This window comes from Oncorhynchus tshawytscha, linkage group LG03 (genome assembly GCF_018296145.1).
Source record: "Oncorhynchus tshawytscha isolate Ot180627B linkage group LG03, Otsh_v2.0, whole genome shotgun sequence".
NCBI lineage: Eukaryota > Metazoa > Chordata > Actinopteri > Salmoniformes > Salmonidae > Oncorhynchus > Oncorhynchus tshawytscha.
Window position 1 is genome coordinate 21,835,720 of NC_056431.1, and position 14,199 is coordinate 21,849,918.

Below are 14,199 nucleotides of genomic sequence, written 5' to 3' on the forward strand. Positions count from 1 at the left end.
TCTGGAAAAATAAGTCTCACGAACTAAAAAAATCTGTCCTTTCTAACAAAAGAGCTGAAGGCGGTCTAGAAGTGTTGGATTTTGTTGACATTAAATAACACTTTCAAGATAAACTGGTTGGAAAGATGTTTGATCAATACTGATTCAATATGGTATTTCATTCCAAACAATGTGTTTCATAAGTTGAGAGGTCTCCAATTTTTACTGAAATGTAATTATATTCCTGAAAGATTACCTGCTAAATTGGCTAGGTTTCACCAACAAGCTTTAATGGCCTGGAAAATATGTTTCCTGCACAATTTTTCCCCACATAAAGCTCTTTTGTGGAATAATTCAGACATGACTGTAAGGAATCAGTCCTTGCTCTACCCCATCTGGCATGAGAGGAATAACGACTTTGTCCTTGATATTTTTGACAACAGAGGCAATATTCTCACATATGAACAATTTATAACATTGAAAGAGTTTCCAATACCTTTCAGAGAGTTTATTTCTGTGGTCAGAGCCGTTCCCAGGGGTCTAACTACACTAATGAAAACTCATCTTATCTTTGGTAATGATCACACATTTTATCCAGAACTCAGATTGGAAGGCGTGGGCTTACTTGAGAGATCATGTTGTAATAAATATATAAGACAAATTCTTCATTCAAAACCAACTTACACTGAGAGGAAAGTTTTTCTGGAACATGCTTACTCCTGACATTGTCTGAAAAATGCATGGTTAAGGCCTTATAAACAGTGTATACCAAACAAAGTTAAGGAAGTGCACTTCAAAATTGTACATAAGATATATCCATGTAATTATATGATGTCCAAATTTGTAGCTATTGATGATATCTGCATTTTCTGTGAAAAAAACTGTGTTTTGTTTTGTTAGACATGTTTGATGTAGCAAAGTAAGTTGATTTTTATATTATGAATTTTAAAAACATTTTTAAAAATAATATAAAAGTTGCTGGTAAAGTTGTCTCGCGCACCTGCTGTGCTGGTCATAAAAAAGCTAGCTAGCTCATGGATGCAAACAATGTTCTTCCCCAAAAACATAGCAAAACGACATCATCTGTTTTCAGTAGCTATAGTAGCTAGCTAACTATATAGCTAGGCGTCATCATCTAAAATAACCCTAATTTATAAGACAGTTCTTATTTGATGAATGGTGGTCGGGCCCATCTATGTGAAGCTAGCCACAATAAGGATTAGCCACAATAGTGGACTTTGCGGTTAACCTTCAGAATAAAATTATGTCATTGACAGCGATGCAAATGAATACAAATAGTAGAATTATGCCATAATTGAATAGATGATGCCAAACGGGGTTGGAATGTTGTTATATAAAATCAACAAAAGACAATAATTTGTTAGTTTGACACAAATCTGTTGAAATCACACTGGATGGATTATACTTTAGAATTGCATTGGGGGCATACTAAACCAAGGTGGCGTAGCAGTGGGGATGTCTGTTTTGATTGTCTTGTCCCGTCCCTTGTATATATCAGTTTTCTTCATGTATATTTCATATATATATTTGTATAATTCTTTTTACATTTGCACACACTGTACATTACTTTTCTATTTTCCTTTTTTTTGTGTTATTGACTGTGCGTTTGTTTATGTGTTGTTGTTTTTGTCGCACTGCTTTGCTTTATCTTGGCCAGGTCGCAGTTGTAAATGAGAACTTGTTCTCAACTGGCCTACCTGGTTAAATAAAGGTGAATGAAAACTAAAAAAAAAAGTTATTTCACAGTACAGCTTTACCTATATATTGTGGATCAATTACATGGGGTCTCAGTCTACTCAGGACACCCAGAGAACATTATCGTCATACTGTAGCTCTTATTGCTGGACTCTGAAAAATGCGATGATTGTGTTTTCAGCCATGGTAGCTATTCCAGAGGAAAAACAATGGGTGTTTTACTGTAAGGACGCACTACAGTGGGAAAAAATTATTGGGTAGTGCATGTCTACTTATATTAAATATATAATTATTAATATACGCCTACTGTATGATAGCTAGCAAATTAATTAGCTATAGAGTACAACTTAGCTAACTGTATTTGGTAAACTCTTCACAGTTGTGTTCTGTGGGTGTTTTGAGGAGCTGTACCCCATTTTTGCTTCACATTCCAATTTTAACATGGGCACTAAAATGGCAGGCAATGGAATCAAAAGGAATTTGATTTTAAGTCAGCAACCCTCCGGTTGCTAGTTGACTTTCCACCAGACTTTTCCCATCGGACCAGGCATTAGAACTGGCAACTCTCTTATTAGGCTGTTAGACAGGCAAAGGCGTTCTCTAGTTGCTAAACTTTCAGTTAGCCAAACAGAGCTAATAAGTTTTCCTTGATTATAATTTACCCTGAGTCAAATAGTGTTATTTGAGTAAAATATTTTGAAGGAAACTTAAGTACGTTTACTGTGGTCCCTTGATTATCTGCATACCATTTTGATTAACATAGTTGAACATGAGAAAGATAACACGAACTTGTAGCTTTATGTGGTATCTGTACAATTTTTATTTTAGTGTTCATAATTTTTGATGACTTTTACTTTTTTCAGGGCTACATTCCAAAAAAGTATAAAGAAAAAATTATGTACTTTTACTCCATACATTTTCCCTGACCCCAAAAGGACTATATGTTACATTTTGAATGCCTTGCAAGGACAGTAATCTTGTCAAGCTCTCGCACACTTTTTTATTTAAGACAAAAACATCTCTGAGTCATTTCCCTATTGCCACTGATCTGGCGGAACTAAAACACAAATGCGTTGTTTGTAAATTATGTCTGAGTGTTGGAGTGTGAAATATCCTTAAATAAAGGAAGCATCTAAGTACAATTGTGCGGCCTGGTTTTTAATATAATGAATTTTAGATGTGTTTGTACTTTAAATATATATTTTCAACCCATTTTTGTGCTATCAATTGGTAGTTACAGTCTTGTCTCATCGCATATTTGCAACTCCAAATGTACAGACTCAGGTGAAGTTTCGAGTGTACAATTATGTTGTGCATCCTCCAAAACATAACATCCAAACAAGCTGCACTAGCTTCTTTACTCATGTAAATAAGTTAGAAATTGTGCTACTAATGAACAAACACGTCACATAAAAGTAATCATGTTTTTGTTTGGTTAGCTTTTGGAAATTGCAGAAATAAAAATGTTTCCTTCTTCAGAAGTAACTAGGCAGGCTAATGTAAGGTAGCTAATTAATTTGCTAGCTTAGTACAGTAGGTGTATATTAATGATTATATAGTTAATGTAAGTACACGTGCAATCATAATTGACAGTTGTGTATATAAAGCACCCACAAGCTACCGGTGGCAGTGATCTTGGAATGAACGAGTGACAAATTTACGGGCTAGGGCGGTCCATTTAAACCTCTTGAGTGTAGGGGGCAGTATTTTGATGTTTGGATGAAAAACATACCCAAATGAAACTGCCTATTTCTCAGGCCAAGAATCTAGAATGTGCATATAATTGTCAGATTAGGATAGAAAACACTCTAAAGTTTCCAAACCCGTCAAAATAATGTCTGTGAGTATAACATAACTGATATTGCAGGCGAAAACCTGAGGAAAATCCAACCCGGACGTGTTGTTTTTCCTGAAAGCTCTCTGTTCCATAGCTTGCCTTCGCTCCATTTAAAGGGATATCAACCATATTCCTTTTCCTATGGCTTCCCCATGGTGTGAACAGTGTTTAGACATAGTTTCAGGCTTTTATTTTGGAAAATGAGCTAGAAAGATCACATCGCGTAAGGGGATGGCTGGGTGCCAGCAGTGTTTTGCATGCGCAACAGCTTGGAGCAGCCATTTTCTCTCTCTCTCCTATTGAAGAAGCTACAGTCCCGGTTGATATATTATCGATTATATATTGTAAAAACAACCTGAGGATTGATTATAAAGAACTTTGACATGTTTCTGCGAACATTACGGATACTATTTGGAATTTTCATCTACAATGTCGTAACTGCTCGAGCCTGTGGATTTCTGAACATAACGCGCCAACCAAATGGAGGTATTTTGGATATAAAGATAATCTTTATGGAACAAAAGGAACATTTATTGTGTAACTGGGAGTCTCGTGAGTGCAAACATCCGAAGATCATCAAAGGTAAGCGATTTCATTTATTGCTTTTCTGACTTTTGTGACCTTGGCTGCTAGCTGTTTGTAATATTTTGTCTACTGAGAGAGATGTCCTTACATAAACGCTTGGTATGCTTTCGCCGAAAAGCTTTATTGAAAACTGACACGCCAGGTGGATTAACAACAAGCTAAGCTGTGTTTTGCTATATTGCACTTGTCATTTAATGAACATTTTATATTTTTAGTAATTTAATTTGAATTTGGAGCTCTGAAATTCAGCGGATGTTGACGAAAATGATTCCGCTAACGGGATGGGTGCATCAAGAAGTTTTTAAGAATCATTCCTTCCTTCCCCTTCCTTTGCCCTGTAAGTGTAATTGGAGGGGTGAGGGGATATGGCCTGTAGTCCGAACACTTAAAAGACTAATCCTATCCTCTCAGCCTTCAAATTAAGTGGACACTTCTAATGACGTATTATGATGTCTGACGAGTATACACTTGCAGGGAAAGGGGCGAGGGATGAAGGGATGATTTTTAAATGGACCACCCTTGGCCGGAAATTTGTCACTCGTTCGTCCCGCGATGATTGTGTTTTCAGCCATCGGTAGCTTGTGGGTGCTTTACTGTATACGCACTACAGTCAATTACGAGTGCATGTCTACTTATATTAAATATATAATTATTAATATACGCCTACTGTATGATAGCTAGCAAATTAATTAGCTATATAACGTTAGTCTGCTTAGCTGGAACTGTACGGGGCTGTTGTTTTGGGGAGCTGTTGTTTTGTGGCGATTTTCAAGGGCACAACCGCAGGCAATGGAATCAAGGATTTGATACCAGCAACCCTCCGGTTGCTAGTTGACTTTCCACCAGACTTTTCCCATCGGACCAGGCATTAGAACTGGCAACTCTCCGCTAGGCTGTTAGAGAGGTTAGGCGTTCTCTAGTTGCAACTTTCAGTTAGCCAAACAGAGCTAATAAGTTTTCCTTGATTATAATTTACCCAGTGGTCTAGAGCACTGAAGTAAAATATACTTTAAAGTACTACTTAAGTACTTTTTGGGGGTATCTGTACTTTACTTTAGTGTTCATATTTTTGATGACTTTTACTTTTACTTCACTACATTCCTAAAGGAAATTATGTACTTTTACTCCATACATTTTCCCTGACCCCCAAAAGGACTATAGTTACATTTTGAATGCTTAGCAGGACAGAAAATTGTCAAATTCGCACACTTATCAAGAGAACATCTCTGGTCATCCCTACTGCCACTGATCTGGCGGACTCACTAAAACACAAATGCTTTGTTTGTAAATTATGTCTGAGTGTTGGAGTGTGACCCTGGCTATCCGTAAATAAAGAAAACAAGACAATTGTGCGGCCTGGTTTGCTTAATATAATGAATTTTAGATGTGTTTGTACTTTAAATATATATTTTCAACCCTTTTTTGTGCTATCCAATTGGTAGTTACAGTCTTGTCTCATCGCTGCAACTCCAAGTACAGACTCAGGTGAAGGTCGAGAACCGTGCATCCTCCAAAACATAACCCAAACAAGCTGCACTGCTTCTTGACACAATGCCAACTTAACCCGGAAGCCAGCCGCACCAATGTGTCAGAGGAAACACAGTACACCTGGCTACTGTGTCAGCGTGCACTGCACCTGGTCCACCAAAGGAATCACTAGTGCGTGTTGGGACAAGGACATGCCGGCCAAACCCCTAACCCGGACGACGCTGGCCCAGTTGTGCGCCGCCCCATGGGTCTCCCGGTCACAGCCAGCTGTGCCAGAGCCTACGCTTGAACGCAGAATCTCTAGTGGCACAACTAATACTGCGATGCAGTGCCTTAGACCACTGCGCCACTCGAGAGGGCTTTTACTTTTGACACTTAAGTATATTTAAAACCAAATACTTTTAGACTTTTACTCAAGTAGTACTTTACTTGAGTCATTTTCTATGAAGGTATCTTTACTTTTACTCAAGTATGAAATCTGGGTACATTTTCCAACGCTGAATTTACCTCGCTCAGACAGTCGTACCTTGCTTAACTTTTTGATTAAAAAAGCTCAGTATAACAATGATAAGCATTTTATGCCAACTGAATTTATGCCGTATGTCCTCATGTATGAAACTGTGGGATTGTAATGTTTTCTTACCATTTACAAGCGCTGGTCAGATAGACAAGGAGGGCCACATTAAGGCTGAGGGACAAGCCAACGATTATCCAGGGAAAGACTGCAACATCCCTCTTCTCTGACCCAGGGATATCTATGGGAAGTGATACAAATTAATTGGTACAAAAACACTTTGTTTAATTGATCCAACACTATTCTACTTTTTACTCTTTACCCCACTAGTTAGGTTTCCATTCAATTGGCGACAGATTTACATGCAGAATCAAATGTTCAAAAACAAACTTGTTTCAGATATAATCAGTGTGTGATGACGCAGTCCACACAAAATGTTGTTTTTCACTTAAGTTGTCATTTACCTAATAACTTTAGCAATAGTTTTGGCACAAAAACTGTTACGGTAAATAGCAAATGTGCCTAATCTGATTTTGGCACATGCATAAAGACTAACAGCTCACATATACAGTGCGGGAAGGCTGTGCTGGTTGGCTAGTCTACATGATGAAATTATCATGGATAGGAGCGAGAATATTTCTCTTCGTCAAAAGGCAGTCAAGCAACGATCATGTCATTAGAATAAGACCCTCGATATTTATTTCAAAGTAGCATCAGGATAACCGTGCACCACCCTGTGAAGTTCATCAATGATTTCATTTGTAGACTAATAAACTGCATGGTTTCCTGAATCGTAGTGGAGGACCACACACCATATCATTGCTTGAGTCCAACTTTATACTTCGATATTATGGTGGTTATTTCAATATTTGCGCATAAAGGCGTTTCCACTGCCATTTCTCGCATAGATATCCCACCATGTCGAACGAACAAATGATCTGTCTGCATTTATAAAATTGTATCGAAACTTCCTGTTTCCATCACAGATGTCATACTTTTTAAAAATCCGGTATGACTTTACTATCATAAAAATTGTGGATGGAAATGTGGTATCTGACATACACTACATTACCAGAAGTAAGTGGACACCTGCTCGTCAAACATCTCATTCCAAAATCATGGGCTTTAATATGGAGTTGGTCCCCCATTTGCTGCTATGATAGCCTCCACAACAGCCTCCACTTCTGGGAAGGCTTTCCACTACATGTTGGAACATTGCTGCGGGGACATACTTCCATTCAGCCACAAGACCATTAGTGAGGTCGAGCACTGATGTTGGGTGATTAGGCTTGGTTCACAATCGGTGTTCCAATTCATCCCAAAGATGTTCGATGGGGTTGAGGTCAGGGCTCAGTGCAGGCCAGTCAAGTTCTTCCACACCGATCTCAACAAATCATTTCTGTATGGACTTCGCTTTGTGCACTGGGGCATTGTCATGCTGAAACAGGAAAGGGCCTTCCCCAAACTTGCAACAAAGTTGGAAGCACAGAATCGTCTAGAATGTCATTGTATGCTGTAGCGTTAAGATTTCCCCTCACTGGAACTAAAGGGCTAGCCCGAACCCTGAAACAATGTGCTTTATAAAGAGGTGATCATGAAACTATCGTTTTTTCAACTCTGCATAAACTGAGTATAAACAGCATATAATGAGTAGTCGCCTATTTATTACAAACATGGTTGAAGAAAAGTTCAAAATTAAATCACACTGCCACATTATAATGAGATGAATGGTGAATTTTGCACTTGACACCACTTTTGCATGATGCAAATGTCATCGTCTTTGTCGGTGTGATTTGAGCTGAATTTGAGCAGAAATGAATTGGTGATTCATCTTCACTCAAATTGTAAAATGTAACACTAGTCCTATACATACATAGAATGTTCAACTGAAGAACTTACGTGTCAGGCTCCCTTCAGCTTGGTGTAGTATGGGGAATTCCATCTCGGTCTGGCCAATTACATTTCTGCTGACACACTCCACGCTGCTGTTCTTTTATTCTGAGGCAGACATGGTGATGTTGCTGTTCACGGTTTGGGCACTCCTGGAGACGATCACACTGTAACTAATATAGACCCCTAACATTGGCCAAGCAATCACTGGTAAGGGAACCCCCTGACTGACACACACACAGGTCAGGACCTCTGCCTGGACCACACACACCGAGCCATTCAGGAACTTGGGACGGTCTAGGGAAGACAAATAAATACTTGTTTACCTAACAGAGACTTGAAGAGTAAGTACTGTAATGTATTTTGATAATGAGGGAATGCTCTGAAAGGTGAATGTACATTTTACTGTTAAAGTCACCGTTTTCTCCACAGTAATGTTGGCCTTCTTGTAGATGCCCATACATGTGAGGTTGATGTTGTGATGTTCGGATTTAGGAGTGAAATACAACTTATTCACACTGAAAGTATTTTCTGCTGTTGATGGCTCCATTCTCCCCCAATGCATGCCTAAGTTCTCTGTCCCTCTCCAGACTATTCCAACAAAATCTTCTTCTAGTCTTTGCGGGCAGAGGTCATTTCGTTTGAGTGAATATACTTTGCAGGTCAGTGTGGCCCTCTCTCCCTCTGTGAGAGGGGGTGTCTCCACAGTGGGCGTCTTCTGGGTTAGAGCTAAACAGAATTTGGCTGAGTTTAATCACTTTGACCATTCATTTTTCAAGCATTTTAATTCAGATTATGCTGTGATGTGAAGAACATGATTATTATCATTTGGAGGTTCTGAATCAATGACAAAATATGCTGCAATTTAACATTATTAGAAATCAGAGTGTGTAGGCTACATTTATTCTCACTTGGACACATAAAGGTGATATTTTCATCAGGCAAAGACCAATACAGTAATACTCATTATAATCTGTAGTGCGATTTAAGAGAATGAAAGTAGTATATTGTTGACATAGTTTCTTACGTACCAGACACTGAGACTTGTACCCTCTCAGGAAAAACATACATTTGATCATCTCCCCATGTTAACTTGAATCTATACTCGTGTTCTCCTTCTTGTTGGTCTTCGAGGAAAAAGCTGCAAGACCTTTCAGGACCTCTCAGGAACTGCCAAACAACACCGCACACCTCTGCATCTTTTTCAAATACAGGTGTAAGTGGATCTCCTTTGAACCAGACTCTTCGTACGTATTCAGTAACGTTGCCTGGGTATGTGAATTTACATGATATAGGAATGCACCGTCCAGCCTCTCCTGTAACGTCTTGGGTCACTGTGATGGAGAAGTTTGTACCTGTCTCACGAGGCTCTAAAAATGTCCAGTATAGTAATACATTTAACAGTTGACTCGCCAAAGCTTACAAAGAGAGTAATCTTATTCCAAAACATGTTACTATACTCTTTTGTTGAGTCGTAGAGCATTATACTGTACCTATGCACTGACTACAGCTTGCTGTTATGACCCAGCAGATAGCCACGGTGCAGATCTCAACCAGCATCTTCTTTTATCACAAGACATAAGAAATCAGGATTTATGAGATACAAATCTATGCTGTAATAGAGAGTATACAATTTATTTCCCTAAACAGCTAACCAAATGCACAAATGATTCATCACTTCATAATATGCTGACTTAATGACTTGTTTATATTGTTATAAATCAACTTACCACTCCCTACCGTGTACCAGCCCTCTGTCTGTCTCACTTAGCTCTCTCTGTTCGGTGGAGATATCTAAATATTTTCTGTCATTTCTGGCTGCGGGAAATGTAAAAATATCTGTAGAGGCCAGAGTCAAGAGTCAGTATCTATCTTTAGTTCACCCTTTTCACAACCTAATTTTGTGTTGAAACAATATAAACTGTTGCACAGTACAACACTGTGTTAATGTCAGTACAATTAGGAACAGTTGTAGAATATACTAAAGTCAGCATAGTAACCTAAAATACTGCATTAACATTCAGGCCCTTGGTATACTTGTTTGTTTAGTCTTTGAACCTATGCATGAGGGCAGTTCATATTTCAGATTAAAATAACTGTGCATATGGTTCACATTGATCAGTTGTTTTATCCTGGGAATGCATTTTTAGTGCATCTCAATGTATTACAAAACAACAAAATTCTAACCAAAAGCAATTTGTAGAGCATATACAACTTCAATATTTTATGCTGCTGGTTGATCTTTACTAATAGTTCACTAATATCTGACTCAACAGATATCTTTGGCCCCCATACACACTTAGGTTGTACAACTGATGTACGACGCATTTGACACCATGGTTGTGATAGCTGATATTTTTGTGATACAATAATGAGTTCAAACAACCACTGCAGGCTTCCAACGCTTATGCAATTATATTTGTGCAGAAAACCCCCGTTTTATCACAACGATTGTACCAAATGTATCAGTTGAGTATGTTTTACTTAGTTGTTAACCCACTTTAGGTTTACCCTAAATTTCATTTCAATTCCATTCAGTTTGACTATGACTTACAATGGCTAGAACAACTCTACAAGGCTTTTAGTTTAGGTACCAACTGTGTGAGTATCTGTAGTTTGGTGCATACTGATGAGAGACTTTGGAAGGCATTTGCAGGAGTAGCCAACAGGTTGAGGCTCATGCCACCAGAATTCAGCCCAAATGAAGCCATATCTAGAATCCCTTATAAAAGTCACAATAGCAGGTATTGTAAAGACAGTTTGCTATAATGTCCCTGCTGCAGCGTGAGGCCTGCTCAGGAGACCTGTACTTTACGCCCTTTTTCAACAGCAGAAACAGATATATTTCAGGGAACATGGTGTAGAGTTTAAACGGAAGTATTTAGGAGAAGTTAAACCCCACCTAACAAATATAGCAAAACTTTAGCACTTTAACTCAGTCTCAAAGTGTGAAGAGGAACTAAACTAGGGCCCACAGAGTGTTGTAAGGGTTGGTCAAACTCTGTGAAGATGCACTAACATGTCTGGTTAAAATACAATAAAAATGTCATGGGAAACTGAGTTGAAGACCAAGAAGGCATAATGGCTTTTACGGTAATATTGTTTTTAGAAGAATTGCAGTAATGGTCAAATGTTTTTTAACGTTTAAAAAATAATGCAACTGTGAAAGAGGAATCATCACTCTTCAAATGTGGTTCTGATATAAATGTATAAGTGAATGATTGTGGAAGAAAAACAATCTAATTTGCTGCTGATTTTGAATAAGCTATAAAATCATCACAAAATACACTATTTTTTCAAAAGTATGTCGAAACTCCTTCAAATTAGTGGATTCAGCTATTTCAGCCACACCTGTTTCTGACAAATGGAAAATCGAACACACAGTCATGTTTGTTTATGTTTGTCTCCATAGACAAACATTGGCAGCAGAATGGCCTTACTGAAGAGCTGAGTGACTTTCAATGTGACACCATCATAGGGTGTCATATTTCAAACAAGTCAGTTCGTCAAATTTCTGCCCTGCTTGAGCTGCCCTGTCAACTATACGTGCTGTTATTGTGAAGCGGAAATGTCTAGGAGCAACAATGGCTCAGCCGCAAATTGGTAGGCGTGTAGCGCTTAAAAATTGTCTGTCCTCAGATGCAACACTAACTACCGAGTTCCAAACTGCCTCTGGATGCAGCGTCAGCACAAGAACTGTTCATCGGGAGCTTCATGAAATGGGTTTCCATGGCCAAGCAGCCGCACACAAGCCTAAAATCCCCAAGCGCAATGCCAAGAGTCGGCTGGAGTGGCGTAAAGCTCGCCACCATTGGACTCTGAAGCAGAGGAAACGCTTTATTTGGAGTGATGAATCATGCTTCACCATCTGGTAGTCCGACAGACATATCTGGGTTTGGCAGATGCCAGTAGAATGCTACCTGCCCCAATGCATTGTGCCAACTGTAAAGTTTGGTGGAGGACAAATAATGGCCTCGGGCTGTTTTCATGGTGCGGTCCATGCCCCTTAGCTCCAGTGAAGTGAAAGCTTAACGCTACAGCATACAATGACATTCTAGATGATTCTGTGCATCCAACTTTGTGGAAACAGTTTGGGGACGGCCCAAACCGGTCATGCAGTGTCTATTGAGTACAAACCAGTAGCCTCTAATGTTAATAATGAACGGAATACATAGTCAGTTGCGGAACTGAATGTATTCAACCAAAATCTGTCTTCTGCATTAAACCCTATTTCGCATTTTTCCACTTTGGCTGCTTGGTTAATCAAACCAGCAACTTTTCAGTTACTGTCTCAACGCTTTTAAACTGTAGGCTACCTGTCACTCATAATTAATGCATTCAGCATGCTTGTGACTTAATGAAGAATATGTCAGTGAATGGGTTTTTAACTCATATAAAGGTAAGTACCCTTTTCTCAGCAGATCTTGCGTATTAGGGAAATGACTTCATCTATCAGACCACAGAGGGGTTTAAAAAAAGATAGAGGATATTGCAAGTTTATCTCTATCCAATGCAAGGCATTTTAAATATTATTCACATGTACTTGTTACAAACAGCCAATCTTGAAATATGTACACATTTTCTTGTATAAATCTTTCTTATGGTAAAATAAAACTGCATGTAAATACAAAAGGCATGGGTATTGCAGTGTGTGTTGGGATCGCAGTCTGTGACTCAGTTGTTTGAGTATGGTGCTTGCAAAGCCTGGGTTGTGGGTTTGATTCCCACGGGGGACCAATACAGGAAAAAGTTTTTAAAAAATGCATTGACTCACTACTGTAAGTTTCTCTGGATAAGAATGTCTGCTTAATGACTTAAATGTCAACCAAGTTGGTTTGATGGGTTGATAGATTATGGTCTATATACAGTATGGCTGGGCGGTATACAGTACCAAGGGACTTCCTGGATTGCAGCACCAAGTTAGAGAGAGTAACAGAATGGGGACATGAAGTGACAGTTCACACCCATCAGAGAGACACAGGGCTCCTGATCAACAGGAGGAGAGAGCACACAGAGAGGTAATGTGCTGATTCAGTCTAACTTTCTGCATGGATCGAAAGACAAGCTATTCAACCATTATATATTTTTGTTTTGTTACATTGAATGACTGTTAAAACTTGATTATGACTACTTAATGTAATGGTAATTTTCTATTAATCATTTAGGGCATTACATCACATTGCTTCATAAGGCTTTTATGTACAGTTGGAGTCGGAAGTTTACATACACCTTAGCAAAATACATTTAAACTCAGTTTTTCACAATTTCTGACATTTAATCATAGTAAATATTCCCTGTCTTAAGTCAGTTAGGTTCACCACTTAATTTTAAGAATTTGAAATGTCACAATAATAGCAGAGAGAATGATTTATTTTGTCTTTTATTTCTTTCATCACATTCCCAGTGGGTAAGAAGTTTACATACACTGAATTAGTATTTGGTAGCATGGCCTTTAAATGGTTTAACTTGGGTCAAACATTTTGGGTAGCCTTCCACAAGCTTCCCACAATAAGTTGGGTGAATTTTGGCCCATTTCTCCTGACTGAGCTGATGTAACTGAGTCAGGTTTGAAGGCCTCCATGCTCGCACATGCTTTCTCAGTTCTGCCCACAAGTTTTCAATAGGGTTGAGGTCAGGGCTTTGTGATGGCCACTCCAATACCTTGACTTTGTTGTCCTTAAGCCATTTTGCCACAACGTTGGAAGTATGCTTGGGGTCATTGTCCGTTTAGAAGCCTCATTTGCGACCTAGCTTTAACTTCCTGACTGATGTCTTGAGATGTTGCTTCAATATAACCACATAATTTTCCTACCTCATGATGCCATCTATTTTGTGAAGTGCACCAGTCCCCTTGCAGCAAAGCACCTCCACAACATGATGCTGCCACCCCCGTGCTTCACGCTTGGGATGATGTTCTTCAGCTTGCAAGCCTCCACCTTTCCCTCCAAACATAACGATGGTCATTATGGCCAAACAGTTCTATTTTTGTTTCATTAGACTAGAAGACATTTATCCAAAAGTACAATCTTTGTCCCCATGTGCAGTTGCAAACTGCAAACTTTATGGCAGTTTTGGAGGAGTGGCTTCTTCCTTGGAGCAGCGGCAGCCTTTCAGGTTATGTCGATATAGGACTCGTTTTACTGTGGATATAGATACTTTTGTACCTGTTTCCTCCAGCATCTTCACAAGC

General features: G+C 38.9%; 1 protein-coding gene and 1 long non-coding RNA gene across 5 annotated transcripts in view; one reads left to right on the plus strand and one right to left on the minus strand.

The window, feature by feature from the left end:
* Window positions 1-8,577: 8,577 nt before the first annotated feature.
* On the minus strand, window positions 8,578-9,827 carry LOC121842245. The gene is made up of 4 exons (XR_006081011.1): window positions 9,740-9,827; window positions 9,503-9,572; window positions 9,041-9,379; window positions 8,578-8,738 (listed from the first exon to the last, which is right to left on the minus strand). It is a non-coding gene; the product is annotated as an uncharacterized LOC121842245 (long non-coding RNA).
* LOC112223834 overlaps window positions 9,207-14,199 on the plus strand; it is a 29,956-nt gene continuing 24,963 nt past the window's right edge. For 2 of the 4 annotated variants that reach the window (XM_042312287.1, XM_042312300.1), the window contains exon 1: window positions 12,875-13,027. The gene's annotated coding sequence lies outside the window, so the exon portion shown is untranslated. Of the gene's footprint in view, window positions 9,226-10,983; window positions 11,103-12,874; window positions 13,028-14,199 lie in introns of those variants that run through there. The other 2 variants (XM_042312299.1, XM_042312293.1) reach the window with 2 other exon arrangements.